Source organism: Hylobates moloch, unplaced genomic scaffold (assembly GCF_009828535.3).
Source record: "Hylobates moloch isolate HMO894 unplaced genomic scaffold, HMol_V3 SCAFFOLD_6, whole genome shotgun sequence".
Lineage (NCBI taxonomy): Eukaryota > Metazoa > Chordata > Mammalia > Primates > Hylobatidae > Hylobates > Hylobates moloch.
The window spans coordinates 65857793-65881712 of record NW_026652281.1 but is presented as its reverse complement, the minus strand read 5'-3'; the positions used below and the strand labels follow the sequence as shown (position 1 = coordinate 65881712).

General features: G+C 36.1%; 1 protein-coding gene across 11 annotated transcripts in view; it reads left to right on the top strand.

The window, feature by feature from the left end:
- Window positions 1-23920, top strand: part of ATG10 (autophagy related 10) — a 424208-nt gene that overhangs the window by 296542 nt on the left and 103746 nt on the right. The gene's annotated exons all lie outside the window — the stretch shown is intronic.

Below are 23920 nucleotides of genomic sequence, written 5' to 3'. Positions count from 1 at the left end.
GAAGATAAGGATGCACATATAGGCAGGGTGGCTCCTACAAGCAAAGAGCCTCAGATGCCATGCTTGGAAGTGAGATCGAATATTGACCTGTGTAACTGCATTGTCATGTGCTAGGAAGATACTGTGGTGGCAGTGTGGAGGGTACATGGGAGGTGGTTGAAATGTGAGTTAGGACATCAGTAAGGACGCTATTTTAATATTCCAGGCAAGAGATAATAAGGGTTGAACTAGGGGAGTGGCAATGATTATGGAAATTGGGAAGAGATCACAGCAATACTTAGGAGGTAGAATCATTTAATTTGGTGATAAATATGGAGTAGAAGGGGAAATGAATAAATTTGGAATGACTCTTGGACATCTGGGTATTATGTACATGCCATTGCCAAAATAGGGAATTGAGGAGGACAAGTAGTTTTGTTTTGCTTGATGAGATAATGACTTTAGTTTTTGTCTTCTATTCAAGAAAGAGGTCTGGGCTAAAGTTTAAATTGTCAGATCTTTTGGCAGAGAGGTAATAGTCAGTCCAAAGGGGTGAATAAGACTGTCAGCAGTGGAGTGCTTGTTAGAGTCACGGAAGTGAATGAGGAGTGAGAACAAAACACAGAGGTGGAGCCAGCGCTGTGGGAACAAGCGAGACCACCTTCACAGATACATTCATTAGAGCTACTAGAACAAGTTAGAACATCTATACCAAAGTTTTCGTCAGGGCCTTCCTTGTGAGTAAGTGAGACCATCATTACAGAAAGTCAGAAACGTGAGGATGAGTGAAACTCAGTATAGACCTAGTTGCCAGAGCCATGTGGGTGAATAAGCCCAGCACGGAATGGTCGTTAGAGTCATGGGAGGATATTGGAGACACGAGAGTTTGGAAGGTGTTCTAACTGGGAGATTACCAAAGTGAGAACAGTGTCTGTGGGCTGAGGATGGCAGCCAGATTGCTCTGTGCAGTGAATAAGGGGCGAGGAAGTCCAGACTGAATGGAGGTCACTCTAAATGTTTGTGAACAAAGGGATAGATTTATGACAGTAGCTAGTGGGGGAAAACAGGGTCTTGGATGAATAATGTTTGTGTTCATATAGATTTTAAAGATGAGAGGCATTATAATACATTTCTTATATGCTGGGAGTGAAAGACAGATTGGAGACAAGAGGCTCAAAATGTAGAAAAGAGTTTGTTATCACTGTCTTCCCCTCTAGTTTTTTCTGCCAACATAGGATTGGTTCTTAACATATTTTGGTGGGAGAAGGGATATTGACTTACAGTTTTCTTTTCTTGTAATTTCTTTGTCTGGCTTGTTATCAAGGCAATTTTGTCCTCATAAAATGAGTAGAGAAGTGTTTATACCTCTTCTATTTTGGAAAGATTTTGTATAGAATTGGTATTTTATCCTTAAATATTTTGTAGAGCTTTACCAGTGAAGCCATCTGGGCCTGAAGCTTCCTTTGTGAGAAGGTTTTAAACTACAGCCAACTTCTTTAAAGATGTAGAGCTATTTAGAGTATCTATTATTCCTTTCATGAGCTTTGGTATTTGTTCTTTCATATAATTTATCCATTTCGTCTTAATTGTTAAATTTTTGATGTACATTGTTTATAATGTTTTCTTATCATCCTTTTAACGTTCATAGCATTTTCAATGATAATCCTTTTATCATTTCTGGTTTTGATGATTTTTGTTCTCTCTACTTTTCTTGATCAGTTTTGCTAGAGGTTCATCAGTTTTATTAAGCTTTTCAAAGAATCAGTTTTGGTTTTCTTATTTTTTTTCTCTGATTTGTCTGTTTTCTATTTTGTTGATTTTGTGCTTATCTTTGTTGTTTCCTTTCTTTTATTTGCCTTGGGTTTACTTTGCTCTTTTTAAGGTTGAAAGTTAAGTAACTAATTTAAGACCTCTTTTGTTATTCAATAAAAGGATTGTAGCTATAATTTTTCCTCTAAGCACTGATTTAGTTGCATTCCATTCATTTTATTTTATTGCATTTTTATTATAAAATTTTTAATATTTTGTAATTCACTTTATGATTTTTAAATTTGACCCATGGATTATTTAGAAGTATATTGTTTTATTTTAAGATATTTAGGGTTTTTCTAAATATCTTATGGTCACTTATTTCTAATTTAATTTATTTTGGTCAGAGATAGTTTGTGTGATTTCAGTTCTTTTAAATTTATTTAAGATATCTTCTATTGTCAAGCATATGGTCTATCATGGTTAATGTACTGTGTGTACTTGAAAAGAATTAATATTCTACAGTTTTGGAGGGTACTGTTTTATAAATGTAAATTAGGTCATAAGTCCTCTTTGTTTTGAATAAAATTTTTTTTAGCTCAATTTATAGAATTGCTGAGATTAGGGTGCTAAAATCTCTTACTATGATTGTGGACTTGTCTATTTCTTCTTTTAGTTCTGTCAATTTTTGCTTCATATAATTTTAGGCTCTGTCAGGCACATATACATTTATGACTGATGACGATATGAAAAAATGGCCTCTTCTATCATTATGAAGTATCCCTCTTTATCTTCAGTAATACTCTTGATCTTAGTCTGTTTTATCTGATATTATATCTACTCCAACATTCTTATGGTTATTGTTTACATGATCTGCCTTCTTCTTCATACTTAGTTTTCTCTTGTAGGCAAAACTGCTTTTTTTAAAAAAAATTCATTCTGATAATCTCTGCCTTTTAATTAAAATGTTTAGTGCGTTGGCATTTATGTAATAATTAATATGATTGATTTAAGTCTATCATTTTATTAACTTTTTCTGTTACCTTGCTTTTTTATATTTGCTGTTATTCCTCTGTTTCCTCTTTCCTGTCTTTTGGATTATTTTTTAGAATCTCACTTTAATTTGCCTTTTGACTTTTTAGATACACTTCTTTACATTATTTTATGAATGGTTAATTTGGTAATTAAGATATACATCCTTAATGTTTTACTCTACTTAGAGTTAATCTTCTATACTTTATATGAAATGTAGAAACTCTGCAGTTATATTACTTCATTTGTCATATTCTTCACCATCCTTTATATAATAGTTGTCATATGTATTATATGTATACACATTATGAACCTCAATGTGTACAGATATACATGCACATTGTTATAATTTTTATAACAGTGTTATAACTTTTGCTTAAAACTGTCACATGCATTTTTTGAAATTTAAGATAACATTATAGTCTTTTTTTTTTTTTTTTTTTTTGAGACAGAGTCTTCCTCTGTTGCCCAAGCTGGAGTGCAGTGGCCTGATATCGGCTCACTACAACCTCCGCCTCCTGGATTCAAGTGGTTCTTGTGGCTCAGCCTCCTGAGTAGCGGGATTACAGGCATGCACCACCATGTCCAACTAATTTTTGTATTTTTGGTAGAGATGGGGTTTCACCATGTTGGCCAGGCTGGTCTCAAACTCCTGACGTCAGGTGATCCTCCAAACTTGGCCTCCCAAAGTGTTGGGATTACAAGCGTGAGCCACCGTGCCTGGCCAAACATTGTAGTCTTTAATATTTACTGTTTCCAGTCTTCTTAACTTATGCCTAAATTCAGACCTGAATTTCCCTATGGTATTATTTCTCTTCAGCTTGGAGAACTTCCTTGTTTCTATAGTACAGGCTTGGTGGTAATGAATTGCCCTAGTGTTCCTTTTGTAGAAAATTTCTTTATTTCACTTAGATTCTTGAAGAACATTTTTACCAGATATAGAATTCTTTAAAGATATTTTTCTATGGCTTTTTGGCCTTCATTGTTTTTCTGGTGAGAAATCCGTGGAAATTCTAATTGATGTTCCCCTATATTTAATATATTGTTTTTCTCTGGCTAATTTCAATATTTTCTCTTTAGTTTTGGTTTTCATTAGTTTGACTATGATGTGTCTAGGTGTTGATATATTCATATTTTTAGAGTGGTTTTCTAAACTTTTTGAGTCAGTAAATTTATTTTTTTGTCAAGTTTGAGGAGTTTTCTCTCACTATTTCTTTAAATATTATTTTTCTGCCTTATTCTCTAAACTGTTCTTCTAGGACTCCAATTGTTTATATGTCTGATGTTCTGAAATTGTCCCACATGTCCCAAATACTTTGTTCATTTTCTTTCTTTTTTTTTTTCTTACTTTCAGACTGGACGACTTCATCTCATCTATCCTGTAGTTTATTCTTTCCTCAGTCATCTCCAGTTTGTTATTAATCAGATCTATTGAATTTTTATCACAGATATTTGTATTTTCAGGTATAAAATTTCCATTTTTTGTACTTCCTATTTCTCTCTTGAAATGTCCTATTTTTTAAAATCAATATGAATATATTTTTTCCTCACTGAGCATACTTATAATAGCTGTTTTGAAGTTTTTATTTGACATTTTCAACATCTAGATAACCTAGATGTTGGAAATATCAACATCTAGATATAAACTTCAACAGATTGAGTCACATTCAATTCTCTGTTCTTTCTATGTTGGGTAATTCTTGAGTACATTTTGAATATTGTGGCTGTTATGTTTTGAAGGCTGTAGATTTCATTACATTCTTCTGAAGAATATTGATGTTCAGGAAAAATAACTAGGTGATATTAGGTTTAATAATTGGGTGACAAAATAATCTGTACAACAAAGCCCCATGACACAAGTTTACCTGTGTATTCCTAAACTTTTTTTTTTTTTCTTTTTTAAGGCAGAGTCTTGCTCTGTCACCCAGGCTGGAGTGCAGTGGTGTGATCTCAGCCCATTGCACCCTCCGCTTCCTGGGTTCAAGCAGTTCTCCTGTCTCAGCCTTCCGAGTAGCTGGGACTACAGGGGTTCACCACTACACCCAGCTAATTTTTTGTATTTTTAGTAGAGATGAGGTTTCACCATGTTGGTCAGGCTGGTCTTGAACTCCTGACATCAAGTGATCCATCCACCTCAGCCTCCCAAAGTGCTGAGATTACAGGCATGAGCCACTGTGCCTGGCCCTGAGCTTAAAATAAAAGTTAAATTAAAAAAAAAATGTTTATGTTTTCATTTTTGCAATCAATAGCTTAGTTAGACTCAAATTGCAAACTGTCATTGCCTGTAATAGGCAGTGGCATAGAACTCAATTCAGTTCTTTTAGCCTGAGTTTTAAGCTGCTTTCAGATTGCCCCACACATACATGGTTCAGGAGTCAGCCAGAGACTTGGGCTGAGTTTAAACATAGAATCTGGGGTTCTCCTCTTCTGGCTGTCTTTTTTCTTGGGCATTTGCATCATTCTCCAGCAGCTATGGTTTTTCCAGGCTCTTTCCCCCAGTTTCCTCCAGTCAGAAAGATGGCAAGAGTTTTTGCTGCCTGCCCTCCCCCAGTCCTTGTGCCAACACCACCGCCATTGCATCTGCCTCCAGGGAAAAACTGCAAAAACCAAATCACTTGCTCCAGGTGTTGACTCCTCTTCAAAATCTATTTTTGTTAAATCTTCAAAGCCTCAAATAGGTTTTTTTCCTAGAATTTACATCTGTTATTTGTAGCAGGATTGGTCTGTAAGGCACTCAGTCTTCTACATCATGGGTCAGCAGATTACAGCCCTTGGGCTAAATCCAGCCACCTGCTTGTTTTATTAATAAAGTTTTGTTGGAACTAAACCACACCTATTTGTCTGTGAGTGATTTCATGCTGTAATGACAGAGTTGAGTAGTAGTTGTGACAAAGACCATATACCTAGAAAGACTAAATAAAATACTATTTGGCCCTTTAGAGACAAATTTTGGTGAACTCTGCTCTGTATTAAGAGAACTCACCTAATATTTTGACCTCTGATCCAGTGATTTGATTCTATTCCAGCTGCCCGCAGGCACAATAACATCATGTTCTAGAACATCATCTGGAATTGCGTCACTGTAGAGCACTTCTGTCTCAGGAGAAGCATTATCTCTTCTTTTTATATGCTTATACCACTTACTTCATCTCCTATTGCATCATGAAATCTGAATCTCTCTTAGCATCCTCATTTCTTTTTCTCTACTGACTCATTCCATTCAACATACAGATAAACCCAGATTGAATATATATTTCTAAAAGCTCTTACTTTGACATTTATATCCCCTCAAGCTATCTGTAGTTTTTCTGTTTTTCTATGTAACTTCTCATTAGAGTTATCTACTCTTAATACTGACACTTCCTCACCACAAGTTCATACCAATCTTTACAATTCTTCATTTTCTTCCAATATGCATTTGAAATTTATTTCTAAAAAGACACTGGTCACAGCTGAAACATCTATCCAAATTGCCTCTTCAGATTATCTTTCTTCATTTTTCTGTAAAATGCAAGGTATTGACCATGGTCTGCTGGAAGCTTTCCTTCTGTGATTTCCATGTCATTTTCATCTTTTTATGTTTTTTTCTGTGTCTGTCAAGCTCTTCCCATTGCTGGCTCCTCTTTTCCACCTATCTCTGAAATATGGCATTTCTCAAGATTTTTCTCTGGCCTTATCTTCTTTCCCCATTAGAAATTTCATGTACTTTAGTTGTTTCAGATATTCTTTTTATGCTAATGACTCAAATCCAAAATATATACGAGCTTTAACGTTATATACACTTTAAACTCTAGTTCTGCCTCTTATTAATTGTGACCTTAGGCAAATTTTGTGGCCAAGATCTTTAGGACTCAGTTTGGGTAAAATAATAATGCCTTATCTCATAAGCTTGCTTATCATATTGGTATATATAGTTTATAGTATTCATGTAGCACATAGTTAATGCTGAATACTAGTAACTTTTATTAAAACCATGTCTATAGTACGCATTTCTCTTTAGACTTTTGATCTAAAAGTTCAGTACTCTGTAGGACTCACATTGCCTTAAATCAGCATCTCCAAAATAGTACTGCCTTTTACTATTAATGACATCACCATCTTCCTAGTTATTCAGTCTCAAAACCATGGTATTGTCTAATGAATGAGCTTGCTATTTGGCCCCTTAAATTCAACAGTAATTTGCTTTAACAAATGAATACTGTCTTGGAACATCTCTCTCATTTGTTCCCTCCTTCCCAGTACTGCTCCCAATCATTTATTTTTTTTTTAAAATCTCTTATTACCTCTCTTTAGGATCATGTTATTTAAATAGCCTTCTAACTGATCTCACCATGTCTTCTCTTTCTAATTTCCAATCAGTCCTTCAGTTAATTGCTAGATTATTCTTTTTAAAGCAAAATTCACGTTACTCTACCACACCACCAATGAAAATAATCTAACATTATTTTCTTACATGCAAAGCAGAGTCCTAAATATTTTACATAGGTTATTTCATTCAGCCCCATCAACAGCTTCATGAACCAGATATTGTTATTGTCATTTTCTGTTGAACAAATGAGCAAATTGCTTTTGAGAGCTTGAGTAACTTGTGATGTCACATAGCTAAATAAATGGTGCAATCAAGTCCCAAATCAGGCAGAGTGACCCCAAAGTCTGCCGTGTTCATTTGTTAAGCTATACTGCCTCACGTCTACTTCCTTTTGATCCCCAGTGTCTACCAAATATAGTTTAAATTATATACTTTGGTTCTCTACAGTCTGACTTCAGGGTAACAATTGTGTCCTGTTTCAATTATCTTATATAGATCTATGTTCTACACAAACAGGGTGACTTGCTAAGTTGGCCATAAGCTTCAGTGTCTTACACCATAGGTCCTGCCATCACTTCTGCCTGGCATAACCTATGCTTCATTTCTATCAGTCAGAATCATTCATGATTCAGGCTAAATGACATCTTTTAAACTGAGACTTCCTGTATCCTTTCCAGTTCATGGGATTGAGGTCTTTATCTCTAATCCCATGAACATGTATACAACTCATACTGCCATTATCACAGTTTGCTGTGGGTTGTAGTCACTTATCAATATGATTTATATGAATTAGCTCCTTACCTAATTACATAATTCTTATATGAATGATGATGAGGTTTATTTTTCATATTTTTAAAAATCCACTCAGTAACTGTCTTATATGCTCAATAAATGTTTATTAAATGAATAAATATTCGTTATTATAGATCTCAGTAATTAGGATTATTGGTTTGGATTTTGGAAGCATCTGAGCTTGAGAAGCTGATGTGGATGTTAATATGATGAGACTGCCTTTAAAAAAAAAAAAATAAGACCTTTATTGATAGCCATACTTTAAAATCTTTACCTTTGGGTTGGGCTTTGATTTTTCTGTGGAGTTTTTGAAGGTGTAGGGTTTTAATATTTTAAATAGTAATCTTAAGACTATTAACCATAATGGGCCATGGTAAAGAGAAGGCTCCAAGAATCTCAGTAACAAAAAATACTAATGAGGTTAGAAAACTTTACTTTTTACCTCCCCTATTCATCTCCTTTTTGTTTTTTTGCTGGATTTTAAAATTCGGTAACTGTTCACTAATCTATTCAGTACCTTTTGTCCAAGGAAATCAATATACTTCATCAATATTATCTTATTTATTCTCAAGACAAATTCAACAGCAAAGTAGAAGTCACCAAAAAAAGTACATGTTCATAATCCTTGGGCCCTGATATGTTTTGGAGTTCTGAATTTGGGAGATTTTAGAAAAGTAATTATATAAAAGTAAATTCTGTGTTATTTTAGATTCCTGGTGGTATTTGGGCAGTACCTTATACTCAAACATATTAATATTTCTTTAGTGAAACAATATTCATACAAGGTGGAAAAAGCAAACACTATAAAAAGCTGCAGGTAAGAATTTGCCACCAAATGAGTGTGGGGCTCAACTTATACAAAGATTAAAAAAAAATTTCAGAGTCTTTGGGATTTTAGAATTATAGATAAAGAGTTGTGGACTGTTAGGCTTTTTCCCAGACTGGTGGCAATGGTCTCTAGCCTTATCCATATCCTCATGACACCTACTGTTCCTGTGCTCTCCAGGGTCTGCTCCAGTGTGAGATAGCCCCACAATTCCAGGAGTTAACACCCCAAAGCCGTCCTCAGCAGTAAGTGGGATGATTTGGTGAATACACATTCTCTACTCCCTAACCTCTCAGGTGGGAATACTTGGCGGCTTGTTCTGTACAGTCTCCTAGATGTTCTAATTGTGACCTTAGGCAAATTGTGTGGCCAAGATCTTTAGGACTCAGTTTGGGTAAAATAATAATGCCTTATCTCATAAGCCCTGGTTGCCCGCAGTGGTAAGCTGTTTACTAATATACCCTGTATTTACTTTTATCTAGTTCTACCCCAGTGGTAAGCTGTTTACTAATATACCTGGTATTTTCTTTCTGTCTCACTTCCCTATTCCCTTACTTGTGCTCCTGAAATCGCTTCCCAAATAGATTACTTACACTCACATCAAAGTTAGCTTCTCGGAGTAGCCCATTCTAACACATGGACCCCAAACAGAACTTGGATCTTGAATTAAAGAACAGTCTTTTTGCAGACTTTCATATGGTTATTAACCACTTTTTTCAAGTTTTAAAATTTATGTTAAAGTTAGGGCATTTTATTATAGTAAGAGGAACATGTTACCAATTTATTAAAACCTCGCTACTACTGTTTGTTTGTTTTTTTTCACTGTTTTGTTTATAAATACTACTCTGCTTCCCAGAGTCCTGTGCCTGCCTGTCATGCTGTAAGCCCACTGACAGTTTGAAAATCTTGGCTATGATTTAAAAATTTTTAGCTGATAATGATTTTAAGTATTTGCCTCTATTCTCCGAGAAAATGCATATTCTCCTGGCTTGAAGACCTTTAAGGCACAAATAAATTGATCTCCAATGGCAAATTCTCTGTCTGACCTATGGGAAGGTGGTAGAATGATTTGCTCTGGAAAGGCCTTTCTTTTACTCTCAGATTTCGTCATGTTGGGTATAAGGCTGAGTCTGACCTTTTGTTATTTATTGCTGTAAATGATTTTGTGTTCACTTTCTTGCAAGTGAATTGCTTGAGTTAGAAGTTGAGGTTCTTGACACAACTTTTAATCCATTAAAAAAAGTTAAATTCATGTATAGAGGAACTGAAATAATTACATTGTAGCTCCTTATCTTTTTTATGATACACCTATTGCTGTGGGTATAGTGCTCTAAAAACATCTGCTCAGTAGTCTGCTATAGAGGCACAAGAATGCTTTTACATGAATGCAATAAAGTAGCAGATGCTTCTTAATGACAACTTCTCAATTCATTTAGGAAACAAGTCAGTTCTGGAGTTTTTTTTTTTTTTTTTTTTTTTTTTTTCTTTCCCAAGTGTGTCAACTATGCAGGCTAATGATTCCAAAGAGGTTAGAACTGACAAATCAAGTCACTACGTATAATTTTTCAGGGTTCTGCAAGTTAGGCTAAAAGTCTCATTTAATAGCACTTTAATAAAATTAGCATTTTTCTTCCTATGCAAATAATTCTTTGCCATTATAAGTAACCAGGAAAATACATTAATTCAGTATTACCAGCCTAAGCTTCTTTTATTTTCTTCTTTGGAAACTTCTGTTGAATGTTGATTTATCATTAGCATTACAAATAGAAAAAGTAGTCCAATGCCCAGGCTTGGGAACAGCGAGACATGAGGGTCCAGCATTTGGAAGTCAAACATAGCTCCTTACAGGAATAATTTCTGTCACCTCAGAGAAAGCGATCATGAGGTACTGGTGATGTCCATATCCCCCTCACACAGTCATCCACAGGGCTGGCCTTTCCTCAGTACAGTAGGCAATTACCCACAGGGTGTGTTCCAAAGGGTGCCAGAGAAGCCACTGTCACTGCCCCACAGACTGCGGGCTCTGTAACAGAAACTGCATGATCACTGACTCATTAAGATTTCCATGTTCAGAGAACCTTCTCCTAAAAGCCAAAGAGTCTTGGTAGGATTAATATATCCAGATTGTAACATTTAGTACTGGTAAGTTCATCAGGTGGCCTGTGAATTTCAGATCAGAGGGCTGGATTTAAGGGCTTTGTGCTGAAAGAGGAGAGCAAGGCCATGAAAAGCAAGATGTGGCAGATGCCAAGGATCAATTTTGCCTTCATAATTTTGTTTAATAATGGTCTAGGTCACCAGCATAGTGTCTTTAAAGTGAATGTATTCCCCGGAGGGAAATAACATTACAACTGTGATTTATATTTACTTTGATTTTGTGAAAGTTAAGCTGTACTAATATTTAACTTTTTGAAAATTTTAATAAAATTTTTATTTTAAGAGAGATGAGGTCCTGCCATATTGCCTAGGCTGGTCTTGAACTCCTGGCTTCAAGCAATCTTCCCTCCTCAGACTCCCAAAGTGCTGGTATTACAGACATGAGTCACTGTGCCCAGCTACTACTAATATTTAAATATGGATTGATGCTGGCATTGCCACTCCATGCATTTATCAGAAAACCAGATGCCATAGAGGTTAATTATGCAAGGCATTTGGGACCTAGACGATAGGAAGGAGCTATCAGTGATGTTTTTACTCCTTTCATTGCATGTTATGCATTGCAGTTTACCTGTGCCCTGGATATCTGGGATGATATTATTCAAGTTTAGTTAACATAGCTCTTACTTTTCAGACTAAGGGCTTTAAAAGCTTCCTGCAAAGAATCCCTGGAACAAAAAAAAAATGGTAAAAGGTAAAAACAACAGTCTAATCAGATCTTTCAAAAATTGGCTCTCCAAATTTAAAATTAAGATTATTTGAAATATGGATTTATATTTGCTATTATTAATGATGACCCTTAACCTGTGTGTATGTTGTACCTAATGACAGTATGAAGCAATCGTTGACTAGCGACTCATTGAAAGGCATCCAGAACTTGAATAAAACCTCTTACAGCTAGGGAAAGGGATTGAAATATGAGATCATGATTTACTAAGTACAGCCAGTGATATACTTCCTCTTTGTGGATCTGTAGATCTTTCTCATCTGTTGCAGCCATTAAAATCACCTATCAAAACTATATAAAAAGACCTGAACCCAGATGTTTGAAATGCCATATTACAGTCAAGATTTACAACACACAAAGAAGAACAAAAAATTACATATTCAATCAAATTGCTCTCATCAAAATATTACTGGCAAGAACATGTCTGCACCATTACTAAATAAAATAAGTTTAGTTTTCTGTAGCATTTTATTTACTAAATAGATTTACATATTTGGAACCCAGAGCTCTTTGACTTTGTGCAGATTAGGACAGGATTCTTTATGAAGAGAAAGGAAATTACCTCTGGCTCTTTAGAGTCTACTTTGAATTAAGGCTGCTGCCCCAGGACTACTGAGCATATGGGATCTAGACATTTGGTTTTTGGGTGTCTGATCATCCAGGACTGTGAGCAGGACTGGCTGGCTGCTCAGCAGCACTGACTCTGAAGCCTGGAGTCCTGGGAAAACCAGGTAACGGTGTGCTCATTTGCCTGCTATTTACATCTGTCACATTTTGAGGTACTAACTTTTCAATGGGCACCTTGAAATCAACATTTCTGCAACTGTATTCAGCCACAACCACTGGCCCAGAAATCTAAGAGCCAAATAGGCAAGAAGCTCAATGAAGGGTGAGGGTAGAGCGCCAGCCAAGGCCCTTTGGTGCCTGAGCAAAGAGCTGGGTAGGAGGGCTACTTGTATTAGTACCCAGATCATCACCCAACTAAAAGAATGACCTTGAAATATTTTTCCTTCACCTTTGTCCTACCCTTAAAATTTTTATATTTTAGTGTATTTTATAATAGACAAAGTATATCATATAGAAATACATATTCATAATTGATCAAGTGGTAAATATACACATATTAGGGTTGAGTGCTTAACTTTTTTGACTCCTAGTGTCATGATAAAAAAAGTTTAGAGATCTCTGATTTGTAGGATGAAAATGGCAACAGACAATTTATACTCATTCCACTTAATTATTTCACTTAACAAATATTGATTGAATGTCTACTATTTGCCAGGTGCAGTTCAGGATGCTTGGAATACGTAAGTGAATAAGACAGGCAAAAGCCCTGCCTTCACTCACATTCAAAGGGATATGTGTGCTGTAATAGAAGCCTTTCCAAGTCTGCCAACTGGATAAGGCCTCAAGATATATTCTTACATTCTTACAGCACTTGCAACATTATATTCAAATGATTGTTTATGCAATGTTTTTTTCTCCCACGCTCTTTCTAGTTATAAATTCCTTGAGAGCAAACACCATATCTGTTTGCCAACAAATCTCCAGTGCTGGCACTGTGCCTAGCTCATAGTAGATGCTCAGTGAACGTTAGTTAGTTGAATATATATGTGTACTGTCCATGCATATGCAAGTGGGCACACATGTATAAGTGAGTTATTTGTAAAGCTGAGAAAAAAACTCGTGGGGCATTCTCAAGCAGAAACTATTGCTGGGGGCAACAGAAAGTGTAGGCAGACACTTTTTAGTGGGCTGCAGCAAGAGTTTGTCAGGAAGAAGCTTGGATAATCAGAGGTGACAGGGGTGACAGATTCTAGGTGATTAGGCAATCTGGTAAACTTGGACAAAAACAGTTCCTAAAAATCTATCTGGGTGGGTGTTGTGATCTGAACTAAAATAAGCCTTGGTTAAGGGTGATTAGGATACTAAAATGATCAGTGCCACATAAAACTGGTTTACACTCGAATGAAGCTGAAAAAAAAAATTAAAATCTCACAAACCAAATTCATAGATTTGGAGGTAAAATTTTAGTACTTGGGGACTCTGTGCATTTTCTCTAATAGTATTTGTTGTAATTATAATTTTATAGCTCTTTGTGTGATCATTGTTTAATGTATTTCCTTATATTAGGACATAATATCTATTACTGTTATCTTTTCTATTCCCAGGCCCCAGGACAGTGTCTAGAACACAGGATGGCAACTATGGCCTGCTGCCTATTTAAATTTTTTTTCTCTTTAGAGACAAGGTCTCACTCTGTTACCCTGGCTGGAGTGCAGTGTGCAACCTTGAACTCCTGAGCTCAAGCAATCCTCCTGCCTCAGCCTCCCAAAGCGCTGGGATTGCAGGCATGAGCCACAGCACCTAGCCTGCTGTGTATTTCTGTACAGCTCACAAGCTAAGAATGGTTTTTATATTTTTATATGGTTAAAAAAAGAATTTAAAAAGAATAATATTCTATGACATTAAAATGATATGAAATTTAAATTTTAGTGTTCATTAATGATGCACTATTGGAACAAAGCCACACTCATCAATTTACGTATTATCTAGGCCGTTTTCATGCTGCAGTGGCAAAGTTGAATGGTTTTGACAAAGACTTATGATGCCCAAAGCCTAAATTATTTACTATCTGGCTCTTTAAGAAAATGTTTGGACACCTTTGATCTAGAACATTTAGTGTATCCTATAAGATTTTTTGAATGAATGTATGATTAATTAGTATACCTACTATGTGCCAGATATACACATTTTATACATTATCTCATTTAATCACAAGGGAAAGATGCCTTTATTTAACAAGTGAAGAAACTGAGGCATAGAAGGGTCAAATGACCTGCCCATTCTATGAGTGGCAGAGCCAGGGATTGAACCCACATCTAGCTCCAAATTCTGTGCTTTTTTATTTTTGCCTATACTATGCTTCTCTGAAATCTAGGTGTTTTTATCTGAGATTTTGAGTGTCTCCTTGAATCCCAATAGAAAGCTGAGAGCTTCATGTTGCTCTCATTACTGCTGAAATATTATAGTATTATTTAAAAGCAACAACCACGTCTTTGTCCCAGCACAAGCATAGTGCCTGGCATGTCATAGCTACTTGTGGAAATCTTAAAGGGATTCTCCTGGTAAAAACCAAGCAAAGAAACAAATAAATCCTTATTCATATCCATATAATCCAGAGACAGTTTTGAGCAAGGGAAGGAACTAATGGCTTACTCAAACAGTTCCATGCTGATTCCTAGACATGCTGTTTCTTGTGCACATGTGAGAGGGCCTGTGCTTTAGGATTCACAGTCCTCTAACATTCCTACAATGCTTGCCTCTTGGTCTGTTTATGAAGGCTTTATCATATTCACTCTTTGGCAGAGAAGTTTACTCAGTTCTGAATTTGAATGTAGAAGTTTATTCATGTGCTGAAGGAACTTGCAGTTTATTCATCAAGACATTTAAAAATCTCACTTGTTTAAATTAGGGTAGTGCTATCTCTTACTTTAGAAAATGACTTTAGCCAAACTTCAGCCCATTGGATTTAATTATCATTGTCCTTTTAAGGCTCATAATTTCTTAGACCCTTGGAAATGTAGTGTAACATCCTGACAGGAAAAAAATGGAAAGGGGAAAGAGTTCACCAAATGGAGATACAAGTCCTTTAATAAAATTCTGTTTAGTGCTTATAAAAATATGATAAAATGAAATTAAAGAAGGCCTTAAAATTAGGATTTTCAGGGGTAGGCAAACTAAGGTCTATGGACTACAGCTTGTCTTTGTAAATAAAATGTCACTGGAGTACAGCCACGTACCTTTGTTTACATGTTGCCAGTGTCTGCTTTCAGGCTACAGCTGCAGAGACCTATGGCCTACACAGAAGCCTAAAATATTTACTACTTGGCCCTTCAGAAAAATGTTTGCAGATCTGTGGAACTAGAGATATAAGAAAAATTAGAAGAACTGGGCTTATTCAATATGGAGAACAAATAAATTTATTCATATGATATAAAAATAATGACTCTTTGTTCTTAATCTTCTGCAAGGATAAATCTAGCGGAAACTGATTTACTTTCTAGCAAGGTAACAAGGAAGAATTTTCTGGCTCTGGAGTTAAAACATAGAATGCCTTATAAGGCAAGTTTCACAGATTGATGGTTACATGTGTGGTACAAAATTTATTCCTTTTTGGCACTCCAAATTCCACTATTAAAGATTCCTTTTGATTAGGATTATCAGCCACAAATCTACTGTTGAGCCACAAATCTACTGTTGAATATAATAATTGATAAAGGAGTAACATATTAAGTCACTAATGGCCATTAATAGTTTAGCAAGAATTAATTAACCAATTAGAAGGAAAAGGACAAAATGAAGGAAATTTTTATATAGGAGAAGATGAAGGAATGGGGCAATAAACTGGGAGTGGGGGCTGATAAGCTGAGGTCTTAGATTAATGGAAATGCATTAGGCTCCCTCCAAGAGGAGACCAAATGAAGTAACGGTGGTCCTCAAAACATAGATGAGCAGCTAGTGAAAGCAAACCGGTTTATGGCATAATTCTGGGTCTTGGTGAATGAGTTTCCTGACTTTATAATTCCATAGACTACAAAAGTAAAGAATCACAAAGTAGACCCTCCATGTGTATGTGAGGCAAGACCTGCATAGCATCACCAGGAACACTGCTTATAAGGTGGATTCTTAAAACCCATCCCAGAACTCCTGGATTAGAATTTTGGGGGTGGAGGCCAGGAATACATCTGTTTAACATTTCCCACCCCTAAGAATCTGATGGTCTTTGCAGGCTGGAAAGAACCCTGGACTTGGAGCCTGAAGGCTTAGTTTTGTGCCCTGGCTCAGTTTCTTACTCGCTGGAGGCCTTGGGCCTTCCTCCTAGAGCAGAGGAACAAATTACATGATGTACATCAATAGGCTTAGAAAAACTGTAAACTGTTACAGTTGATGCTGGCCTTTCTTATGTCACATGTAAAGGGTAACTCTGAAGAGAAGCACACTTGACCGACTTCTGAAGCTTGAGAATCTTGCAAGAGGTCAAAATTTTCCCCTCTTCCTCTAGTTTGTCATGTTTTACATAAATAATTTCTGATTTTCAAATCCATTATTCTGCTAATTCTTTTACTTTTTTTTTTTAGAAATAAGTGATAAGTGCGATTAAGCATTATTACTATTTCCTCCTGCCAAAGAACCTGTGTTTTCTAGCATGGACTCTAAGAGATAGCCTCTTCCACAGTTCCACCTTTTACTTGGTGTGTTTGCTAGCTTCCCAGCTGCAGGCACTAGCTGTCTTGCTGTTTCCTATGCAGTCTTAAAAGAAACAGGGTCTAGGAAGCACAGTGGAGCCAGCTGTAAACATCCAGAAAACTGCCAGATGTGCTGTGGCGGGTTTCTGCATCCCCTCCCTCCTGCCTTGCCCTTGAGCATGCCAGCCTGGAGAAGAGGATTTAATCCTGCACAGGAAACAGATTCTTCCTCTCGGTGGGAACCCACATTGGCCATGCTGCTGCTAATTCACTTTGGTTGATGTAGCAGGGAGAGTAAAGAATGGCACCTTTTTATCCCCTATTAAAAAAAAAACCAGTAGTAGTAGTAGTGATAGTATTACTGGAAGGGGAGAGCCTCACTAAGATATATTATCCTTGGGATCATCTTTTAATCACCCTTTTTTGTTTCGGTGTTGCCTTGGATGCTGTTAGACATATGTTGAACCCGCTGATATGTACCACATACAACATTTACAGTTGCTAAAAGAATTACGTTGCTTGCAAAGGTTCTTGTGACAGTCACTTACTCAGAAGTCACAGGGATTGTGGAAAAAGTCATTCTGGGAATTAAGATAGTGAAAAGACCACTCCACTGTATGATAATGAGCCTTGAAACAAACAAAACAAGAGCTGATTAGTTAAAGTCCCACAGATTATTTTTATAATTCACTTTAAACGTTTTAATAATTAAAATTCTTTATTTCTTGAGGAATTGATTTTTCAATGGTTTGTCAGAAGGCTTCATCAATCGTTATCACTTCTGAAAATATTAAATGGCCGTTGGCTCAGGAAAATCAGCAAATGAAGAGTTTATTAAATCGCATCTTTCCATTGTGATGAGATGGTTTCTGTGTCCAGTCTTGAATAGAGCTAAGGACTGTTTTTGAACCAGTGATGTTAGGTTTGAACTAAAGACCTGACTGGTAGAAAACAAACAAATCAACTATCTTTTCCTCAAGGGATGTTATGAATAAAGCTCATTACTTATGTTTGCTCAGTAATAGTAATACAGATTATTAGTGATAGAAGAAAAGTTTTTCTTCCTTCCCTGTAGGCTAAATAGAGATATGGATCTCATTTCCAAGGCCCAATACACTATTTGGGTTTGCTTTCAATAAAATATCTGCGAAGTGTCTTCAGCATGATCCCTATTTAATGGGATTTAGTTGTAAAGCTTAATTAGTATCAGATTTTCTAAATGAGAGATCACTGTCAACTTATTGTTAATTGAATTCAATAAAATCAAGGTTTCTATAATTAATGTGAACCATTTAATCTTTTAGCTCTTGAATGAATGTAATTTTCTAAATACACATATCTTCATGAAATAGCAACATTTTGAGAAAAATCAATATATTGTGACTTCTTTTTTCAATTACTCTTAATATCAAATGAAATACAGCTGCCTCCCCCCCCCCCCCCCCCCCCCCCCCCCCCCCCCCGCCATATCTGTGGGTTCCGTATCCATGGATTTAGACAACCAGGATCAAAACTGTAGTTAGGACTATAGTGGTTGCATCTGAACTGAGCATGTATATACCTTTTTTCCTGCCATTATTCTCTGAGCAATATAGTATAGCTATTTACATAGCATTTACATTGTATTAGGTATGATAAGTAATATAGAGATAATTTAAAGTATGGGAGGATATGTGCAGATTATATGCAAATACTATGCCATTTTATATAAGGAACTTGAACGTCTGTGAATTTTGATATCTTTGGGGTGGGGGGGTTCTGGAGCCAATCCCCTGTGTATACCTAGGGCTCACTGTATACCCAAATCCTTTAAAAGTCACATAATAAAAGAAAAATAATAAAAATATTAACAAACTAACTCAAAGTGTTACGATTATGATGTTCAGAACATCAGTCCAAATGAAGCATAGTAACAGTTAAATGGTGTACTACAGTACAAAGAGCAGTGGTTTCAGTGTCAGTAGATAAGGGTTGTAGGCCTTCCTGTACCCCTAACTATAGTAGTCCCCCCTTATTGGTGTGGGAGATATTTCAGTGGATGCCTGAAACAATAGATAATACCGAGCCCTATATATACTATGTTTTTTCCTACACATAGCTGTGATAGTCTTATTTATAATGAGCACAGTAAGAGATTAACAGCTTCTTTTTGGCATATCCAAATTGCCATTATCACTACCCTTGTGCCTTGGGGCCATTATTACGTAAAATAGGGGTTACTTGAACATAAGCACTGTGATACCACAACAGTAGATCTGAAAACCCAGATTGCTGCTAAGTGACTAATGAGCTGGTAGTGTCTACAGCATGGATACTCTGGACAAAGGACAATTCATGTCCCAGGAAGGTGGGATGGCAGGAGATTTCATCACACTACTCTGAACGGTGCACAATTTAAAATTTATTAACTTTTTATTTCTGGAATTTTTCACTTAATATTTTCAGACCATGGTTGATCATGGGTAATTGGAAACTGTAGAAAGTGAAACTCTGGATAAGTGGGAACTAGGTGGCATTGGGTAAGGCACCAACGAGAAGTGTATTGTTGTTTGTATCTGCAAGATGAGCGTGTTGGACTAGGTGGAATGATTCAGGTTTCTTTCACTATTAGAATTCTCTTCATTCTGTGTTCTGTAACATGGTATCAGAAACTTTTTTATCTTAATTTTTTATTTTAAATACTTTAAAATACTCCTTAAAGTAGATAGAGCAGTATAATGAACACCCAGGGACCCATCTAACAATCTCAGCAATCACCACTCCATGCCAGTCATGCTCCTTCTATACTTCCATCCACTTACCCCTCTCCTGTATTATTTTCAAAGAAATCCCAGACATTAGGCTCTCTTTATTAACATGATCCCTCTGTCATTTGTATTATTAGCATCTTGAGGTCTTAAAAATTTTATTTAGTTTTTAACAAGCCTCAAATTGCCTCACTGTTTCTATGCTTTCCATTTTTTAATTGAAATTTTTTGAGATAACTATAGATTCACATTTAGTAATAAGAAATAACAATCCCATCTACCCTTTATCCAATATCCCCCAGTAGTAACTTCTTTTAAAACTATAGTATAATATCAGAATCAGGATGTTGACATTGATATAATCCACTGACCTTATTCAGATTTCCCCAGTTTTACTTGTACTCATTGTGTGTGTCTGTGTGTGTGTATTTGGTTCTGTACAGTTTTATCACATGTGTAGGCTTACATATCCACCACCATGGTCAAGATACAGAATAGTTCCATCACCACAAAGATATCTCATGTTGCCAGTTTATAACTAGCTCTCTGTGCTCCAGTCCCCCAACACTAATCTGCTGTTTTTCACTTCAAAAGTGTTGTCACTTCAAAAATGTTGTATAAGTGGAATCATACAGTATATAACTTTTGGAGATTGACTTTTATCACTTAGCATAATCCCCTGGAGATTCATCCAGGTTGTTGTGTATATCAATTGTTTGTTCCTTTTTATTCCTAAATAGTATGGTATGGATGTACCACAGTCTGTTTAACCATGACCTGTTGAAGGACACCTCATTGTTTCAATTTTTTGCCTATTCTGAATAAAGCTGCTATGAACATTCATGCACAGGTTTTTCAACGCTCTGGGATAAATCCTCGAGTGCAGTTGGTAGGTTGTGTGGTAATTATATGTTTACTTCTTTTTTTTTTTTTTTTTTGAGACAGAGTCTCACTGTCGCCCAGGCTAGAGTGCAGTGGCACAATCTCGGCTCACTGCAAGCTCCGCCTCCTGGGTTCACACCATTCTCCTGCCTCAGCCTCCTGAGTAGCTGGGACTACAGGCGCCCACCACCTCGCCCGGCTAATTTTTTTTGTATTTTTAGTAGAGACGGGGTTTCACTGTGTTAGCCAGGATGGTCTCGATCTCCTGACCTCCTGATCCACCCGCCTCGGCCTCCCAAAGTGCTGGGATTACAGGCGTGAGCCACCGCGCCTGGCCTATATGTTTACTTCTATGAGAAACTGTCGTATGGTTTTCCAGAGAGGCTATACACTGTTTTATATTCCAACCAGCAATGTGTGAGCTAGTTTCTCTGTATCTTCACCAACATTTGGTGATGTCCACTATTTTGTTTATTTTAGCCATTCTGACAGATGTTTAGTGATATCTCATTATAGTTTTAATTTATATTTCCCTGATGGCTAAGGATATTGAATGTCTTCTTTATGTGCTTATTTGCCATTGGTATATCCTCTCTGGTGATATTTTGCATCTTTACTCCTCCGTTTACTTCTTTTTAGTCGTTAGGGTGGTGTGAGATTGCTGGTAAATTACCTATGAAGTTTGTTATACTTACATAGGAGGAAACAGATCTTCAGACTGAAATAGAAAATGTTGCTTACTAGGGTTCTCAGCTCTGTACTAGAATCTCCAGGAATACAAAAATGAGTAAGACAAGAACCTTAGTCTTGAAGTTCTAAAACCATCTGGCACTTTTAACTGGAAAGAGAAGCAGAAAATGTGTAGAAGTTTGAGATTTACAAATTGCATGACTTCAAGGAATGATATTTTCATGGGCATCATAAAGGTGACCACAAATGATGGAAAGATCCTAGCAGACACAAACCAAGGATTCAAATTCATCTAATATGAGTAAAGCATGCAAAAATGTCACTGCACGTAGACAACTGCCCAGAGCAACACTGGGCGACATAGTAGCAGTCCTAATTAGAGGACAAATACCCCTGGCCTTCACAACCCACAAAGGCACTCAGCTGCCAGTGAGAACAGTGACTGGAGTGAGACTTCTAACAGGATTTTCAAGAAGCTTGTTCTGTCCCCTCCCTCTTATTTCTTGAGCCTCCTACCTGTTCCAGAGAATATGGATCTATACCTAATTGATCACCAGTTTCACATACCTGCTGTCAACCCCAGCACATTCCTGAGTGCTTAGTTCGAGTTTGGGTGAAGGATATTTTTTCTAAAAATTGTATCTTTAGTAGCAGCACTGGGTCTCAGGCAGCCTATTTCTGCACTTTTCTGTAGAAATTAATGATCCAAATCCTTCGATTCAGTATGCACTTAAGAATTGCACAGTGATGGCCTAAGAGGAGAAATAGCTCAATAGAGAAGATTAGAGAATAAACACACACACACACACACACACACACAGACACAGAGGTATGGTGACATTTAAAATCAATGGAAAAAAGATGAACTATTGAAATCATCTAGGAAAATTTCTTACCTCCCACTATATACAAAACAAAAATCAGTTGGATTAATGATCTAAATTTTAATTTTAAAACGTGTATATAGTAACGGAATTTAACATCTTTATAATTTGTAAGAGTGAGGTGGGGTACAGCAGGAAGCCTTCTGATGAAGACATGTAACTCAGAAGCTATAAACAGAAAATGTACAGATTTGACTACATAAAAGTAAAAAAAAAACCCTTTGTGATAAAAAAGTACAACAAACAGTTGAAAGACAACAGAGAGAGTGTTTTATATATATGTGTGTATATATGTATATATTTCACACATATCCTTGCACACCTATTTTTCTATGGTGCAGACATATATATTTATCTCTAATAGTAAGTTATTATTTCCGATATACAAAGAGTTTATATAATTCAATAAGAAAAATGCAAAGAATCAGAAAATAGGTAAAGAATAAAAACAAGCAAATCATGGGAGAATACAAATTACCAATAAACATGAATAGCTGCTCACCTTCACTAGTAAGTAACCAAGAAACTAGAAATTAAAACAATTAGAAATTGATACTTAAAAATTCATCAGCAGGCAAAAATTAAAAACTATTCAGTATTTATTGGATATAGGAAAAGAGCATTCTCAGACATTTTTGCTGGGAATATAAATTGATACAGCCTTTTTCTGAGGATGGAATTTCTGAGATTCAGCATCTCTTGAAATTTAAAATGCTCATACCCTTTGATACAGTGATTCCACCCTTAGGAATCTGCACCATAGAAAAAATAGAGGTGTGCAAGGGTATATGTGCTGTGATATTCATTGCAGCCTTATTTGTAAGTAGCAGAAAACTATAATCAACCTAAAATATCTAGCAATATGGAAATGTTAAAAACAACAACAACTACTATGGTGTGGTCATGCAGTGAAATATAGAGAAGGCATTAAAAGGCACTAAATCTATAGCGGTGACTTGGCAGCTCGTGGCAGGATGCCCATGAGTGAAAATATCCACTCTAGGAGCATATGTATATATAGCAGGATCTAAGCAGGGGTGGGGGTGGGGAGGAGGTGTGTATGTGTCTATGTGTATATATGCATTTGTGTGCCAAAAATCAAAAAGTCTAAAAAAAATACACTCTGGCCTGTTAACGATGGTTACAAACCTGAGGTATAGGAGTGCTGAGATGAGGGGAATTTCATTTTTTCTTTTATGTACTTGTGCAATATTTGTAATTTTTACCACCAAGATAGAATTATTTTATAATATTAAGAAAGAAAGGAAATTATGAATGCTAAGCAACACAATTATTGACCAAAAAGAAAGAATTTGGTTAAAAGAATTGATGTAATAGAAGGTACAGATACCTATGCCTAGTGAAAATTAAAAAACAAAACAAAATAGAAAAATCTTTTTCTTGCTACTGTATTAATTTTCTGTATCTGGCATATTTATTTCCATGATTTCTTTCTGGTTATTTTATTGTGTTTAATTGATGGTGTTTACTGGAGTTTAGTGAAAAATATTTTGTAAACATCTCCAGTTGTGATTTATCCATTGTAATATCTCCCCAGTGAACTGACTGTGAGTAGGGAATTACAGAATTATCTGTAAAGGAGATACAGATCTTGAAAGTAGTCTGGGGCTTTGCTTATCTCCACAGGAAACCTTATTTCATATTGATAAAGTATGAAATCTTTCCTTAGTTATTTCTGATTGTTCATTGTTGTTACTGTTTTACTGAGAGGTAGAAATGAGCTAAACCAACCTGCTTCATTCCTTCTAGTACTAATTTAATTTCAAAGGAAAATTCTTCAACCCCAATAAATAAGTGAATGTGGATGGAACCAGACTCTGACTCAACATGTCCAATTAATTGCTTCTAAACAGTAAGATACATTCTTTTAAAAGCC